The sequence below is a fragment of the Lissotriton helveticus genome, chromosome 6 (genome assembly GCF_964261635.1).
Source record: "Lissotriton helveticus chromosome 6, aLisHel1.1, whole genome shotgun sequence".
Classification (NCBI taxonomy): domain Eukaryota; kingdom Metazoa; phylum Chordata; class Amphibia; order Caudata; family Salamandridae; genus Lissotriton; species Lissotriton helveticus.
This window is the reverse complement of record NC_136067.1, coordinates 1,338,262,620-1,338,281,186: the sequence shown is the minus strand read 5'-3', so window position 1 is coordinate 1,338,281,186 and position 18,567 is coordinate 1,338,262,620. Positions and strand designations below refer to the sequence as shown.

Here is an 18,567-nt window from a genome sequence, read left to right as displayed (position 1 = left end):
TGATAGCATGCCACTTTCTACCAGATGAGAGCACAGGGCACATTCCAGCTTTATCAGCTCCTGCCAATGCTAATGTAAATTCCTTTTGAAATCACCTCAGTTGATGGACTGCTGCTTTTTACACAAGATACTAGCAGCTCACACGAACTCTGAATATAAGCACCTGAGTGTGCTCTATCTCTGCAACCCAGTCTGTCTGTCAATCTTTCTGCACTTTTTCTATCCTTCTTCCCTTACTTCTTTCCTTGCTTCTTTTTCTTTCTTTTCTTCTCTTTTTTCCTTCCTTTCTTGTTTTCCTCTTTCTTTTTTGCCTTCTTTCTTGACTTCTCTTTTTTCCTTCCTCTTTCTTTTTTCCTTTCTTACCTTCTTTCTTGCTCACTCTTTTTCTATCTTTACTTCCCCTTCCCTTCTTACATTCATGTCTCTTCCTTGCTTTCCTGTGTCTTTTTCTTTCTTTCTTTTTCTTCCCTTTATCTTTTTTCCCTTTTTACCTAACTGTTCTAAATGGGGGTCTCTAGTTGGCAGAGGTAGGTACCTTTGTCCAAGTAGGGACCCTTCTTCCTTGTCAGGGTAAGGGGGATGCACTAAAATAACCCCTGCTCACCCCCTTGGTAGCTTGGCACGAGCTGACAGGTTTATCTCAGAGGCAGTGTGTAAAGCATTTGTGCATGCAAACAGTAACACAGTGAAAACACTACAAATGGACACCACAACAGTTTGGAAAAATAGGTAAAACTTTATCTAAACCCAACAAGACTCAAAACAACAAAAATCCCAAATACAATACAGTAAAAATAGTTACTTTGCAATATAACCTTTAAATTGCAGAAATATCTGAAAAACACAGTTCTTCTGACTTGGTAGGTCTGTCTGGGGATACCTCAATGCTGAAAACGACCCAGTCTAACAATTCCAGCTGGCCGCGTCGGTGCGGGGTCAGCTAAAGCGAAGACAGACTAGAAAACAGTACCTTTCTCATTGCAGCCGACGCAATGTTATGAGCCGGTCGGGGCAACCGTTGTGGTTGCGTTGCAAAATGGAAGCGGTGCAGAGTGCGGTGCCCTCTCAATGCGGTGTAGGCAGTGGCTCAGTGGCGATCGTCCAGATGGCATCTGTGAGGCCAAGGCTTACGGTGCAAGGTGAGACGGTGCTCGATGTGGTGCTGGCAGTCTGCAGTGCAGGCAACAGAGCCGGTCCATATACTTGTCGGGCACCAACTGTGACGTCCAGATAGAGTGAAGTGAGGCTGTGCCCACAGGATGCGGTGCGAGCAACGGCTCGGTGACTATCATCAAAACGGCATCGGTGAGACCAAGGACACGGTGCAAAGTGCGGCAGTGTCTTCAGGACAAAGAATCCTGCGATGGACTCTTTGACAGAGTCGGTTGCCCTTTTCTTCTGTGGCAACTAAAACCAGCAGTTCCAGAGACGATGCCCAGAAGGTTGGTGAGCTCTTTGCTGTTCCTTAGACCTCTTGATCAGGGGACAAGCTCCACTTCAAGCCCTTGGAGACACGTTATAAGAAGGATATACACACAGTTCCTTTCCTTGGCAGAAACCGCCATTGTAGGCCAACCCCAGACAGCAAACAGCAAAGGGGCAGTACTCCCCCTTCAGTTTCTTCTAGCTCTTCTCCTTGGCAGAGGTTCATCTTGATTTCCAGAAGTAGAGTAAAAGTCTGGGCCCCTCTTTTTATACAGTAAAATCATGTGTTCTCTGTGGCAGATAAGCTCTTTCCCCAGCCCAAACCAGTTCTGTCTTCTCTGGTGCAGCTTCCTGGCAGGAGTTGGAGACAGCATTGTCCTTGGCAGACAAGGCCCATTCAGGTGTCAAATAAATCTCCTCCCCCTACTCTGAATGCAGCACAGGTCTATTCAGCCCAGCCCTGACTCACCCTGGAAAGGCAGGACACACCTCAACCCCCAAGTGGCAGTCTGAACAGAATGCACATCCCCAGCCCCCGTCACTCCAAAGCCAGACAGTCAATACACAACCTATTAGAGGCACACTGGATGGATAAGCAAGAAAATACTTACTTTCTAAAAGTGGTATTTTCAAACCCAGAATGTAAAATCACCCTCGCTAAAAGATGCATCTTAACATTTGATTTAGAGGCCCTAGGCACACTCAGTGCACTGTACTAGGGACTGACTAGTAAATCAAATATGCCAATCATAAATTCACCAATCCATAACAATAATTTACAAAGTGAGCACTTGCACTTTGGCACTGAACAACAGTGGCCAAGTGCCCGAAGCATCTAGACCAGCAAGAAGAATCCAACACACAGCAAAACAGGAGGCAAAAGCAAAAAATAAAGGGGAAACCCATGCCAATGATGCCAGGCCTAACACTTACCTTGCGCTTTCTCTCTTTTTTCTTTCTTGCCTTCTTTTCTTTTTTCCTTTCTTTATTGCCTTCCTCTTTCTTGCCTTCTTGCCTTGATCTCGGTTTTCTTTATTTCTTCCGTCTTGGCTTCCTCTTTCCGTCTTGGCTTCCTCTTTCCGTCTTGGCTTCCTCTTTCCGTCTTGGCTTCCGCCTGCTTTTTTGCCTTCACCTTACTTTCTAAAAGTGGTATTTTCAAACCCAGAATGTAAAATCACCCTCGCTAAAAGATGCATCTTAACATTCTGAGTTCAGGCATATCAAGCTTTATTTTCCAATCTTGTTTCCATGGGCAGTAATACTCATAAGATGTTATGAGCAAACTCACCATTCCATCCTATGGGACAGATAGACTTGGATTAGTAAAAAATGAAATTGGCAGTATTTCACTGTCAGGGTATGCCACATACATCAGGTCATGTTCTCCCTTTCACATACACTGCACCGTGCCCACATGGGTACCTTGGGCCTACTTAGGGGTGACGTACATGTACGAAAAGGGGAGGTTAGGGCCTGGCAAGTGGGTGCACTTGCCAAGTCGACATAGCAGTACAAACCTGCACACAGACACCGCAGTGGCAAGTCTGAGTTACATTTTACAGGCCGCTGATGTGGGTAGCAGCATTTGATTTAGAGGCCCTAGGCACACTCAGTGCACTGTACTAGGGACTGACTAGTAAATCAAATATGCCAATCATAAATTCACCAATCCATAACAATAATTTACAAAGTGAGCACTTGCACTTTGGCACTGAACAACAGTGGCCAAGTGCCCAAAGCATCTAGACCAGCAAAAAGAATCCAACACACAGCAAAACAGGAGGCAAAAGCAAAAAATACAGGGGAAACCCACGCCAATGATGCCAGGCCTAACACTTACCTTGCTCTTTCTCTTTTTTTTCTTTCTTGCCTACTTTTCTTTTTTCCTTTCTTTATTGCCTTCCTCTTTCTTGCCTTCTTGCCTTGATCTCGGTTTTCTTCATTTCTTCCCTTCCTTAACTTTCTTACCTTCCTCTTTCTGTCTTGGCTTCCTCTTTCCGTCTTGGCTTCCTCTTTCCGTCTTGGCTTCCTCTTTCCGTCTTGGCTTCCTCTTTCCGTCTTGGCTTCCTCTTTCCGTCTTGGCTTCCTCTTTCCGTCTTGGCTTCCGCCTGCTTTTTTGCCTTCACCTTCCTTCCTTTTCTTTTTTACTTACCTTCCCCTTTCTGTTATTCTTGCCTTCCTCTTTCTTTCTGAATTTCTTCTCTTTCTTTCCTCCTCCTTTATTTTTCTTTCTTTACTTTTTCTTTCTTTAGTTCCTTTCTCGTTCTTGCCTGCCTTCCTCTCTTTCTTTCCTGTCATCTTTCGCTCTCTCTCTTTCTTGCCTTCCTCTATCTTTTTTCCTTCTTGCCTTCCTTTTTCTTTCTTTCTTGCCCTCCTTTCTTTCTTTTGTTATTTCTTCTCCTCTTTGTTTCTTCCCTTCCTGTTTCTTTTCTTGCCTTCCTATTTCTTTCTTCCTTGCTTTCCTCTTTTGATCTTTCTTGCCTACCTATTTCTTTCGTGCCTTCCTTTTTCTTTTGTTTCTTCCTCTTTCTTGCCTTCCTCTTTATTTTTATTTCTTGATTGCCTTTTTCTTTCTTGCCTTCCTCTTTCTTTCTTTCTTGCCTTCCTTCCTCTTTTATTTTCTCGCCTTCCTCCTTTTGTCTCAAAGGTAAGAGACTGGCAGCTAATACCAGACCGATTGGCTTTTTAAGTCTGTTTTAGCTCTACTAAATTTATGTGTATAATAAATCTATGGGGGTTTTTATAGCTAGACTTCGTCCATTAGTCAGCAGTTCTGTCATTCACATTTTTCTACCACCTGCTCAAGCATGCAACGAAGGCCCATATGTCATCCAATTTCAGGCATTTACTGACTTCACAATGAGTTACGGCTTGCTGCCTTTCCACAAAGAGCACATAAACACATTTTTCCCTTCAGTGCCAGAGAGTATTTTCGCAATGTGCTCTTTCTGAGACCAAAACAACATCTTTGCCTCTAGCCAATGTTTTTGTTTAGATTAATGATGGCCCAGCAGCTTCCCAAACAATAAAGGTTTGCAAAAACCCTTATAAAACAAAACAAGACTTAATAAGAGGTTGGCAGCCAGTGCCAGGCCTATTCATTTGGCCAATGCTCGATTTCATATGTGTGCAGTACAGTAAGCTAAGAAAATAGCAGCAACATGGTGAATTTATCAGGGAGATTTTAAAGCTTGCATGACGATTCTTATTTTTCAATGTTTTGTACTATATATTTCATTAATGGAAGTAACTATTTGCTGTATTATAGCTGCTACGGTTCCCCCTTCCATTAAAGAATTTACGAAGCTTAGAATTCTGCTAAAAAATGAGTAAAAGGGCGGAAAGTAGAGATTAGCATGTACTTACAAAGCAGCCACTTCCAGGGCTCTTGCTATGTAATTTTTAGGTGCAGCTTACAGGCAGCCTTAGCGGTTTCTCCAACTTCATATTAGTAAAAATAAAAAATAAACAGACATACATATGTTCACATATACATATGTAAGAGGTTTTCGATGCGCCCTCTTTGTCCATTGGTCTGCTTAACTGCATTCACAATTTGCCTTCACTCACCACACAATACTGTCTGGGACATCCCACTTCAGCTACTGGCTGTCTCCCAATGTGAGTAGTGTTTTTTCTTCCACTTACATTTGCCCATCTTCCTAAAAAGAAATGTACCCTAGAGCTAAATCTGGTGGTCCAACACTATGTTGCCAATACTTTAATCTTTTGTATGCTGGATGTTTAGGTTACAGTAATTGAAAGCCAATGGAATCCTCCCTTTACCCCAGTGGTTCCAAAACTCTGCGCCGTGGCTTCCTGGGGATCAGTCAAACCTAGCCAGGGGAGCCACGCACCAAACTTTAATGCATTTAATGTTGAAGGGTCTGCTGGCTTCAGTTAAACTAACTAGACTTAAACACATGATATCGATGATTTGTAAGTGACATGCCTAAAGCCGTAAATGTAATGCTTAATTGATGGCATGTCGAGGGAGATGACCTCCATAATTCACTGGATCCCCACGTTCCAACACTCCCAAAGTAAGCAAAAGATGCCAGATTTATTTTGTTAGATCGGTTTTCGTTTTTTTTTCTCCAAATACATTATACACCAATGCAAGTTATCAGGAAAGTACAGCTGTCCTGTCTATTAAACTCACTAAGTATTATTAATTAGTACATTAGTACTTGAATCATAGGTACTTCCAGTACACATTTCTATCAGTACACACACATTTCCAGACAGGCCTGTTCTCTCCTTGAGCACAGGGGAGTAAAACACAATTTACGCCATAATGCCAACATTTAGAAGCAAGAAAGAGACGTTTAAAAAATAAATCAGAGGAATTTTTTTATTGCATTGATTTGGAGGCAATTTTAGAGAGGAGACAGCAAAAATAAAGCTCTATGTGATTTAAAAAATCGTGAGCCACCCTGCTGAGACAGGTGTGTTGGCACGTATGATATGGGTAGAAATGGAAGTGCATGCAAATATTCTTCAAGTGCAAAACACTTTTAGAATGGGGCCTACATGCATGGGGGTGCAATCTAGCACTGTAAGTGGGATAAGAACATTTGAGAGGGTACTCTAAAAAAGGCATGGTCAAAGAAGTGTAAATAGGAATATTTTATTAGAGGCGCTGATTTAGTGATACGAACCACCCGGCATATATGATTATAATACCTTCATCAGCTACATCCCAATTATTTTCAGGGAGAAAAATGTAAGTACTCCTCAGGCCGGACTTCCATCCACCCCACCCTCCAAAAAAAAGAAACAGTGGGGAGCCACAGACAATGGCCAATGGATCGAAAAAGTTTGGGAACCACTGCTTTATCCTAATGATGTTCATATGTTACTTTCATGTGCATTAAAACTAAAAAGGTTTTATACATGTCTAAAGTATACTTGCATGCTCGGAAACACGTGTGTTAAAATTAAATATGATTGTTATTTCTTTTTTTAATTTAAATTTTCTATTGCAAGCACATGGCCACCATGTTTTGATGTCAGCTTGCTTTCTTTTTTTCCTTTTCATTTTTGTGGCACATGCCTGCAATAAAAAATAAAAATAATTAAAACATTTTTTATTTTAAAATAATCACACCAATTTGCCTATGTGAGAACTATTGCCTTTGGCTAATGTTCACTATTGCATAGGTCTAAAAGCTAAAACAGGATTATAAATCCAAGGTTTGTATTTCTATAAGGTTTGTGCGTTTAGCAGAGCGGTGACGAAAGCAATTCATAGTCATTAACAAAACGAATGCCCTACTAGATGAAATTCTACAAACAATAGATACATGTATGCTGAATATATTCCTAGTATTAGTTATTTTTCTGTATGGACGCTGTTCTAAGATTCGACAATTGCTCATTTGCTTTAACCCGTTCCATGCTTGTGACGGAACCACTCCGTCACGAGCCACGGGCGCGCTGTGCTAGTGACGGAGTTGTTCCGTCACTCCGCGGCCGCTCCACCCACGCTGAATCAATTCCGCGCCTGCGCAGCCGAATTGCTGAGCAGGCGGGGCCGTGACGGAACCACTCCGCCACTAGCACAGCGCACCTGTGGCGCGTGACGGAGTGGTTCCGTCACGAGCATGGCGGCGCCTCGCCACCCCTCCTCCACCCCAGCGCCGCGGCGGAATTACCCCCGCAGCCAAGGGGTTAAATAATTGTGGATTTTAATTGTCTGAACTAGTAAGGTATTTTTTGGTCTGCTTAAAGAAACAATTAACATTAACTGGCAGCATATTGCAAATGATTGTGGACCAGAGGTGGAACTAATGGACCATTTGGAGGTTAAAGAACCAATTGTACCACTATTGACCGATTCCAATGTAAATACACTTCTGTAAGGAAAGCGTGGTTACTTCTAGTAGCCGAGATTTCTCCAGGTTTGATTCTTTTTTCTCCCAGGGTTCTTCTAATTCGTATATTGCTATTTCTTTTTGATGCTTCATTTTCAAAAGCAAAACAAAATGGATCTTCCTTCCATTAGCACTGCACAAGTTGTTTCTGCTGACGTAGCTGGTCAGTACGAGTTGAGGCTAAACGGCACGAAGTCTGGTTCGTCTGTGCAGAGAATTTAAACCTTATGAGGTCCAGATTTTTTGCTTACAAAGAGCATGGAGGTTCTTTCAACACCAGTGTCTTGTACTTGAAAAGATGGCAACAAGTTTGCTGCCAACCTTTTTTTTCAGATACAGAATGTGTAGGAGGTGTGCCACAATCATATATGACCCATCTCAAAGTATACATTGTAGTCTTATCCGAGGCTATTCAAGTCTGAATTTAATAAATGCCTCCAATAAAGCTGCTGCAGGCCATTTTGCTAGTCCAGCTCCCTGTTAACCCAGCAAGCCCTTCCTAGCAAAGCAATCACCGGTATCCCAGAACAAGCTACATTGAGATCCTACTGTGTCAAAAGCACGGATGTTAAAGATGAGCCATTCATTGGCCATGAAATATACTCTCAGGGCGTTAGAGTTTAGGTAACTTGGATGCATAGGGGAAAAATGTAATATCTGTTCGTATTAGAGTGTAGAACGTTTTATGAGGAAAATAGGGCCTTTCAATTGGGTGAACATGTTCCCACATTATGGTCTCAAAATAATTGCTTTCCGAAATGTCAGTACGTATTTTCTAACAAAGTTTCTAGCTTATACGTTCTCCAACCTTTTTTAAATTACACCCTAGATTTCTTAAAAATTCAGTTTTTGTATCAGATTATTCATCATATTAGTGTACCACACTTGCTGCTCTCATTTCTTTCTTTCATTCATGCTTAGTAGAGAATGCACACAAAAGGAGGGAAGAGGCATCTGGGTTCTGCAGAGGATGCATAGGAGCGGCCAGTAATTGACCTAAGAGTCATGCCTCAAAACGAACCACCACAATTTCTCTAAGCCTTACATCAAGGCTAGAAAGCACCCTGGAGGGCACTGTAAGCAGGATGTGGCATGCCGTGGGCAGAATGAGACCCAAATTCATCTGAAACCGACCTTGGTTTGTGGCAACTAAGGTGAGAAATTCTAAACATATAGAGCGAGTGGTGTCAAAATGAGTGGTGCTTTGGGGGCAGCTTAGAGAGAGAGCTGGAAACAAGTGTATGAAAGTTGAGAAAAACGCGAGATCTCTGTGTGAGAAAGATGATAAAGAGACAGCTTAGTCTTACTTGACAGAGAGAATGAAGGCAAGGAAGAGTGCAAGAAGAATGCTGTGAGAGTGGACTAACGAAGAGACAGGCATGTTAAACAAAAGATAGCTGAAAGAGAGATGGGGAGGAGGAGGAGGTTGTCCGAGTGAGCTAAAGATAGGTAAAAGCTAAGAGAGAGAAAAATGGAGGCAAATTGCAGTGCTCAGAAAGTAATAGACAGCTGAGAAAGAGTTGTGCGAAAGTGTGCAAAGAGACAAAAGAGAAGAGTGATAAAGAAATAGAAGTTACACAGTGAGCTGTGATCGAGGGACAGAAATGCAGGCAAGGACGTGATAGGTGTTAAAGAAGTGGACTGGCAAAAACCGGTGATAAAGCGACGGGCAGGTGAGAAAGGGACAGCTGAAAGAGGGAGTAAATTGACGGAGGGGATAGAGTTGGATAGATTAGGTCAATTGAAGTGGAGTAGACCAGATTGAAGTGGGGTAGAGTGGGATGTATTGGGGTAGAGTGCAGTGGGATATATTAGGGTAGTTTGGAGTGGGGGAGTAGGGTAGATTGAATTGGGGTAGATTGGGGAAGTGGAGTAGATTGGGGTAGAGTGGTATGGGGTAGAGTGGGGTGGAGTGGGGTAGATCAGGGAAGAATAGAGAGCAGTGGATCAGGGTAGATTGGAGTGGAGAGAAGTAGATTGGAGTGCAATACATTAGGGCGAAGTGGAATGTGGTACTTTGGAGTGGGCTAGATATGGTAAGATAGATTGGAGTGAGATAGATCAGAGTGGTGTAGTTTGCAAGGGGTAAATTGGGGTTGCTTTGAGGGGAGTGGGGTAGATTGGAATGACTTGGATAGAGTGGTGTGGGGTAGATTGGGATGGGGCTGGGTAGATTGAGTTAGGGTAGGTATATTGGAGTGGGGTAGGTTGGGGTGGAGTGGGGTAGGGTAGATTGGAATGAAGTGGGGTGATTGGTGTGGAGTGAATTAGATTGGACTGGAGTGTGGTAGATTTTCATGGGATGTGGTAAATTGGAGTGGGGTTAATTGGATAGAGTGGAATGAAGTGTTGTAGATTGAGGAAGAGTGTAGTGGGGGCTACTTCCACAGGAAGATCAACAACATCAACAACAATTCCAACCTCCAACCCGCCACCCTCAACCCCCGACAACCGCAACCAAGTGAACATCAGCCAAACCATTACCACCTAGTCTCCGCTCACCACCCTGACCACCTCAGCCATCCGGTCTTCCATCCACTCCAGGGCGTCCACTGACACCTGTCCCCACCACCTTTACAACCTCACAATGAACACAACTCACCAGCATCCTCAATACCTCTATCTCCACAGCAAATTTCCCGGAAAGATGGATACACGCAGACTTGAAATCCCTCCTAAAGAAAGCCTCTGCCGACCCCAGCAATCTCAAATATATTTTCTGATCTCAGCCAGACTCATACTGGACCTCCCCAAAGAAACCTGCCTGGCCCCCCATCTCAGAGACCTCCACTGGCTCCCCATTCAGAAGAGATGCCAGTTCAAGGTCCTCACACAAACCTATAAAGCCCTCCACGACCTCGGACCTGCCTACATCAACCATCGACTGAACTTCCAAAAACCCTCTAGACATGTGCTCCTCTTCACTTGCCCTTGCACGCCCCAAATCTATTGGTGGTCGCTCCCTCTCCTACATCACTGCCAAGACCTGGAACAAACTTCCCCTCGTGCTCCGTAGAGCCCCCTCACTAGCAGACCTGGCTGTTTGACAGAGACACAGCACCCAGATACCTATAGGGGTGACAGTGTTGTGGTTTACAAATGATTGAAGGACTGATTGGGTGGAGTGGAGTGGAGTGGGGTAGATTGTGGTAGAGTGGAGTGGGGTAGACTGGAGTGGAGTTGGGTGGCGTGGAGGAGGATAGATTGGAGTGGAGTCAAGATTTGGGTAAAGTGAGAGACTGGGGAAGAGTGTAGTATGTTATATTAGAGTGTAAGGGGTAGATTAGGGTGGGTTGGAGTGGGGTAGACTGGGTGGATTGGAGTAGGGTATATTGGAATTGAGTGGAATAGATTGTAGAAGGAAGATTGGAGTGGGGTAGTTAGGAGTGGGGAAAATTGGAGGTTCAGATAGGGGTGTGGTAGATTGCCTTGATGGGGTAGAGTGGAGTAGATGGGGGTATATCGGGGTATATTGGGTGGGGTAGATTGGAGTAGGGTAGATTGGGTGGAGTGGGGTAGATTGAATTGGAATAGGGTAGATTGAATTGGGGTGGAGTGGGTTCGATTGGCGTGGGGGCTGATTTGAGTGGAGGGTGGTATATTGGAGTAGGGTCGAGTGCGGTGGAGCGTGGTAGAGTGGAGTGAGGTAGATTGGGTGGAATGTGTTAAATTGGAGTGGGATAGATTGAGTGGGGCAGATTGTGGTGGAGTGGGGTAGATTAGAGTAGAGAGTAGTTAAATAGATTGCAATGGAGTATGGAGTTTGGAGTGGAGTGGGGTATATTGGACAGGGGTAGTTTTGAGTGAGGTAGACTGCAGTAGAATCAGGTGGAGTGGATTGGATTGGGGTACATTGGAGTGGGGTAGATTGAGGTACATTGGAGTGGAGTGTGGTACACTGGGGTAGATTGGAGCAGTGTGGAGTAGATTTGAGTGGAGTACAGTAGATTGTTTGGAGTGGGATAGATTGGCGTGGGGTTGATTGGGTTAGACTGAGTGGAGTGGGGTAGATTGTAGTGGAGTGGGGTAGATTTGATCGGAGTGGAGTGGATTGGGATAGACGGACGGTAATGGGGTAGATTGGAGTGGGGAGAGTAAATTGGGGTGGAGTGAGGTGTGGTAGATTCAAGTAAAGTAAAGTCCACATTTGTAAAGCGCACAATCACCCGTAAGGCTCTCTGGGCGCTGGGGGGCCGTCGGGAAGATTAAGCGAGCTATTGCCCAGAGTCACATGGTGCTGGGCTGACCTGCCGCCGGAGCCGGGGATCGAACCGTGGTCCCCAGATTCCAGCGTCAGTCGCCCTGGCCGCGGCGCCACACCTCTTCCAAGTAGAGTGGGATAGAGTGGGGTGGGGTAGATTGGAGTCGAATGAAGTGGAGTGGGATAGATAGAAGTGGAGTGGGATAGATAGAAGGGGAGTCGGGTAGATTGGAGTGAGGCGAGTGGAGGGGAGGGGCGTGAAGTGTGGCTTTGTGTTGTGGAGTGAGCGGCATGGAGTCACATGTAGAGTGTCTTCGAGTAGAGGGGAGTGGAGTGCCGTCTCATGGAGTGCGGTGTCATTGAGTGCAGTGGTGTGGCATAGAGTGGAAAGGCATAGAGTGGAGTGGCGTAGGGTGAAATATGCCTGGTGTGGTAGAGCACTACCATTCCAGACAACACATTTTCAATTGACATGACCATTACATTTTCACTTGCCTGCATCACACCTGTTGTGCCCTGTGCTTTCTCTGCTGTCAGGAAACGCCCGCAAACGCTGCATCTGTCATCCTGAAAACTCCTGGTGGGACGAGGGTCCCAGGAGCAACGCGGTAGCCACAGAATCCTGCGCAGCACCTCTCTTTTCACCACACACACTCTGGGGAGGACTACAATCCCCAGATTGCATCGCACCAGCCTGCAGCGAGTGAGGGGGAGGCGGGGCCAACGCGCTCATAGCGCAGCTTCTCCACCCGTGGCGCAGGACTCGCACGGGACTTAGCCCGGACAAGGCCCGGACCAAGGGCGGGTGTAGTGGGAACGCTGGGTGCATTTTTATTAAGGGCAGAATCAGTTTTACAGCATGAAATTCAGCTCACAGAAAAAAGGCTGACTTTGGGGTCATATGTGGGACAAAAAAAGATCATCCTTGGGGGCGATGACCATGGTTAAATCTCCCTTGAGTGCCCCGCAAGTTATGACCTGCTCAAGTAGGGAGTCGTTAGAAGCCGGCGCTTCTGGCGTATCTGGTGATTCAGAGGCGGACAACTTATGTATGACTGAGCCTAACCAAAGCCCAAGGTGGAGCCTTTCTAGGGCTCTGGTGGGGACCACCCCAGTGCAGGAATTGAATCTCCCCACTTCCCCTGTTTTATACCAAGCCCACATTGTATTGACGCCCCAGGCAGTTCAAAGTGACCGAGCCACCAGATCCAAAAGAACTGCCAAGGAAAGGGAAAGTGTGGCATGTTCCTCCAAACTTAGGTCAGAATCTAACAACGAGGGAGGGAACGGGGAACCACCTGCAAAACGCACACGGGGTGTTGTGGCATGTAGGGGCAAGTCCAAAGCTAAGCTTAAACACCAAGCCCTAGGGACATGTGAGAATTGCTCCCCGAAACCTAATTGCGATACACCCCATAGTCTAAATTCTGACTCCCCCACGTTGGTGGAACATGGAGGCGATCCTGATCATTGGAAATGCCTGGTGACTTTAATTTGTGTTCTCCTAGCAACTTTTTTAAACAAACTAGGGAAGATTGAAGAAAAACTGTCGCTCCTTCTAAAAGGTGCTCATGGCCCAGGCAATTGGGGGGTATGTGGGTGTCACAGCACTATTCGGGGGGAGACAAAGGATCTGTGGCCCCATCACATTACGGATTGTAATGGGGATCTGGCCCATGGGGCAGGAAATAAGCTCATTGGCAATGCGCGCACTGTAACACTGCGACCACTTAGTTTGCCATCTGGATCGGGGGGAACACTGCGCAATTGCCCAATGGAGGCCAGGGGTTAGGTGGCCTGGCAAATGTCTTCCGCCCAGATGAACAGAACATGCCGGAGGCTCCCAGGGAATATTAACTGTTGAACATATTAAATCTACTTTGATGCCCTGTAATGATCATAGAGAAGGCCCCACTATGTTAAATGCTGTGATTACCAAGCCTTCCCGGGTATGTCTTAGATCTCCCATCAGCTGCATGTCCTTATGTCGTAGTCTTGGCTGGCATTCCCCTGCTAAGACCGGACCAACCTGAATCTTGGACCCAATTGCGTAACAAAACTGTAGATTGGCTATCCAGACATAAAGGCTTTAGAGTAGCCATGAGTAACAACATCATAATGGTGCGCAGAGTGGGGTGGGTGGGGCAGTCGCCAAAGAATATTGAGGGGGACTGTGTGATTGTTAACTTCCGAAGCCCTGCAGTTGTCCAAACGATTTTAAGGGCACATGTTTTGTGCCCTATGCCCGTTACCTCGATCTAGGCTTTGCCGCTGGGATAGTTCTACTAGCCCCCATTGAGAACATCGAAAGAGATAGTCCCTCCTATCCCAGTTATAAATAGGTTTGAGGTATTGTCTGGATTAGATACCCAAGATTGACTACCTGTTAGCATCATAGTCCCAAAGGTTTTATTGGATCCGGAGGAGAAGACGGAGGAAGAAATACATGCCCCCCTTGCTAGTCCATGGATTTCAATTACATCTCCCCTTTTGGAGTGTCAGCCCTCTCTACCTGGTATTGCCAATTCTATCTCTACCCGGATACCAACTAATGGAGGCTGCACAAAAGTATTATCATGGAATATTGCTGGCCTAAGGGCCAAAAGGGGGATGTTAATTGGGAAATCTTTCTTGCCACCCATCATATCATAGCTCTTCAGGAAACATGGGAGGCCAATGAATCCTATTTTCTGGATGGGTTTAAATCGTTTTGTAAACATGCTATACCGTCACCGGTATGGGGAGAGCCAGAGGGGGGTTATTGTTGCTTATTGATCTTAAATTGTTATATAAAGCAAAGCTGAGAGACTCATGCTCACCTAATATTTTGGCAGTTGAACTGACAGGGAAGAATCTGCCTGCTCTTCTAGTGGTTATTCTTTATAATTCCTTCACTAGAGGTGATGATCTAGAGCATTTAAGATCCCTCACCGTCTTTTTGTCTAACTTTGAAGGCAGCGCTGGCACCCACTACAATATATTAGTCCTTGGAGATTCTAATATCCACGTTTGCCCTATTAATTGTTTAACAAGACTAGAAGAGGAGTATGGCTCCCAGGGGTTAACTCATTTTGAACATACCCCCCGGTCCTTTTTAGAAGGTTTTTTTTATCAACCCATAATTTGATCTGCCCGGTACAGTCGGACAGGACCCACATATACTGGTCAAGGCCGGCAAAGCATAATTGATTACATTCTAGTTTCCGCTTCATTGCTGACCTTACTAGGCACATTAAGGGTAACAAATAATTGCCTTAGTGATCATAATCCTTTGATATTGGACATTAATATTCCCGCTGTCAATAAGGGAATACCTATGGCCAAACCTACCAATGCTAATATTGTTCCCATAGACCAAGCTTGTAGAATAAGGTGGGAAGCGATTACTCCCGACAGTTTTATTGATAATCTAATCAGTGACTGTCCACAGGAGTTCAGGATCTGCTCAGAACAGGACTCTCACCCATCATTAGTTCTTGGTGCTTTCGAACGAATTATAAGGAAAGTAGCGGTGAATCTAACTGTAGCATGTAGACCAAGGCCCCATAAATATAAAAAATGGTTTGATGAAACCTGCATGAGTACTCCTAAAGTACTTATGCAGAACCTTAAGCAAGAACCTAGGGTAACGGATAGAGTCAAGAATGCCAGGAGGGCATACAAAGCGGCAGTGGAAAGTCGGAAAAAGCAACTAAGAGAGATGGCATGGGAAAAGCTTAGTCAAGCCAGTGTTTTGGCAAATAGTACCAGATTCTGGAGCGTTGTGAACAGCCCAACATTTGATCAATCATCAAATTCTGATAAAGACTGTTTAATCCCTGCTGAGAGGTGGGGTCAACACTTTGGGAAAGTGTATAGTGATGTGATTAACGGAACCCCTGCCCGGACAGTTGGCAGTGTTCGTGTCTCACATCCCTTGGTTTTTACAACGGAGGAAAACACTAAGTCAATTATGTCCACGTCAGGGGAAAAGCCCGGGGTCCTGACGGAATTCCGGCTGATCTCTATAAAGCTGATCCTAAGCTATGGGCAAAAATTTTAACCCATATTTTTAATGCAGCCACCCAGTCTGGCTTTCCCCCGTCTTGAGCCAAGGCGGTGATTGTACAGATCTTTAAAAAGGGAGCCAGAGATGATCCGGCCTGTTATTGGCCTATTTCGCTTTTGGACTCCGCGGCTTAAATTATGGGGAAAGTCGTCCTTGCTCGCCTAACAGAGTGGCTTGATCAAAATAGTATAGTCTCCGAGCTCCAATATGGCTTCAGGCAAGGGAAAGGTACGTTGGGCCAATGTCTCAACCTTTACTTGGTGATAGGGAAGTACACGGTCGCAAAGCACGGGGACCTCCATTTGGCCTTTATGGATCTAACCTCGGCTTTTGACCTTGTTAACAGAACAAAGCTCTGGGCGACCCTTTAAGACCTAGGCCTTGAGGATAACCTGATCTCATTTTTGGCAACCATCCATGAAAATACAACAGCGGCAGTGCACTATAATGTAGATGGGAGCCTAAATGATTCCTGGGCAGTTAAAAGAGGGGTCGAGCAGGGGTGAATTGTTGCCCCCTTGCTGTTCACACTCTACATTAATAAGGTAGGGGTTGCCCTGACTTCCTGTTGTAAAGACATCACTAGAGCTGGCACTAAAATGATTCCCGCACTATTGTACGCTGACGATGCGGTATTGGTAGCAAGGACTGTGAGGGGGCTGCAAAAGCTTTTAGATTGTTTTATAGATTTTATGGAGTCCTTGGACCGGATTACTAATTTTAAAAATTCACATTCCATGTCCATTGGCTCAAAGTTGGCAAGGAGGGCAAATTTCTACTGCAGAGATCTAGAATTAGTAAAAGTCCCCGCCTTCCCGTATTTAGGGGTTCTTTTTGATGACCAGCGTTCTTGATCTACGCAGCTCACACACAAAAAAAAACCACGTTGGCTAGAGCTTCCGGGGCTATTCTAGACTTTGAAAAAAGAATTGGCTCTAAACCATTACCGGCACTTATGAAGATCTATAATGCCAAGTGTCTTCCAATGGTGACCTATGAGAGTGACATTTGGGGATATACAGAGGTTAGAGAAATACAGGGGGTCGAAAATACCTTTTTTCGCAGATTGTTGTCGGTCTCGCCCTCTACTCTAGTTTTTAATATCCATGGAGCAGGTTTTATTTCCGATCAGATTGTGGTTGCCCCTCTACTGTGTTGGCTGAGAATTTGGGCTCAACCCACACCAAATCTAAATCAACTGATCATCCAAGACTGCATTTTCTTTAGGTAAGGGGCTAGATATCCGATGGGTTCGATACATCAAGGCCCAGATGGAAGTTTCTTGGATGCCCAGATTTATTTTTGAGTCCCAAAGCATTTGACAATTCAGCCATCAGCGCTTTCAAGAAGCAGTTTTTGGATAGATCTATGTTAATGAGAGAGGAGAGGGAACTGGTAAAACCTACAGTGAGAAGTTTTGTCACACTGAGCCTTGGTAGACCGTTGCAACCATTTTTATCCTACAAAAACAAACCTTCCCATCTGTTTGTTTCAATAAGATGTAGGTATAATATGGTCCCCTGGCTCCTAGCATTTCCAAAAGGGTTTTTTAAGGAAGGGGCATTAAATCCCTGCCCATGTGATAACTTCTCTGAACAGAACACTCTCCACTTAATATTTTTCTGTGCCCGTTATAACTCATTACGCAGGAAATTTATTATCCCCCTCCTTAGAGGCTGTAACTTTTAACAAGTTATGCCAGCGCTGGCATATTTGCAAATGCTAGCGTCTCCAGTGGTGTGCTTTGGGGTTGCAAGTTTTCTAAGAGGTGCAAAATCTAATATATTCTGAAACACTATCACAGTTCATTTTGTTTTTGTGTGCTAGAAAAACCCATCCTACACCTTTTCCTCTTACATGGATACTCAGCAGGATTGTCACATACATTTTCTTACTTTGAATTCAGAGATAGAAAAGTAAACACCAAGCTCCCTTGGAAGAGAGAACTTGACCTCAGTATTTGAATGCACAGCAAACGTGACAAGATAAGAACAAGATTTAAAGGCCTGTTTAAAGAAAGTGAGTTCATGAAGGACTACAGCAAACAAGGTTTGGGCAATGGGAGGGATGACATCACGCTGGACTGCCTGGAGCAAATAAAGCCAGCAAATAGAAAGCCAGAAAATGTAAGTTACAAACCACAAAGCCAATGGTAAGCAATGGGTTCAATGCATTCCTAGGTCAGCTTTCTGAATTTCCCCAAGATGTCCTTAGCCTCTAGTAGGTTGTGACCTAAAAACGACCAGTGACCCGATCCTCTAGCTATACGTTTCCTTAAAGAAGCAGGCCTATGTAGCTTTTCCAGCTCTGTAATGATCCTCCGATGACCGAGTAGCCAAAGGCAATGTGTACCATATTGAGGTCTCATAAGTGGTCAAGAAGGCTCAACCCAAAGGACTTTTGCATAATCTAAGTGCAAGTTTTCTCGCCTGAGCCAATGAGCTCCGCGATCATCTAGGACAGTATCTTCTAAAATCTGTTGATGGTACATATGACATTTGTGTCAAACAGCGGTTTGTTCCAGCCACAGAGGCAAAGTCACCCCAAAAGGTTGTCTGAATGTAAACATGCATAGGAACTCGTGCCTGCTCACCAAGACTCAGGGATATTGTTTCAATTTCAGAACAGTGGCGATATACTCAGTGTCTACAAGTTTCTGCGATATAGGATTTTTGTTTATTTGTTATTGTTCATGTAGTTTCAGAATTTGTAAAGATGCGGACTGGGATAACAAATGGTACCAAGTGGGTTAACAGCATAGAAAAGGATCTCAATCAGTAGGTAACAGACATGCAGGCTTATACTAACAGGTTGGAATGACATATCCTATGCATTTAGGTTGCGGCACACAAATGGCACTGAGATATTGTCCATATACATCAACTTTAAGTCCATCTTCTAGTGTTCACAGTCAGTTGGAAAATTATTGTAAATATAAATCAAGTAAAGTGTGATTATTGTATTATGAAATATAAATATTCCCCTTCCATGTACGTTAGTCCATGCATGTTTATCAA

At 44.6% G+C, this 18,567-nt stretch overlaps 1 protein-coding gene across 1 annotated transcript in view; it reads right to left on the bottom strand.

Moving 5' to 3' along the window:
* Positions 1 to 18,567, bottom strand: part of CST7 (cystatin F) — a 226,901-nt gene that overhangs the window by 90,984 nt on the left and 117,350 nt on the right. The window lies entirely within an intron of this gene.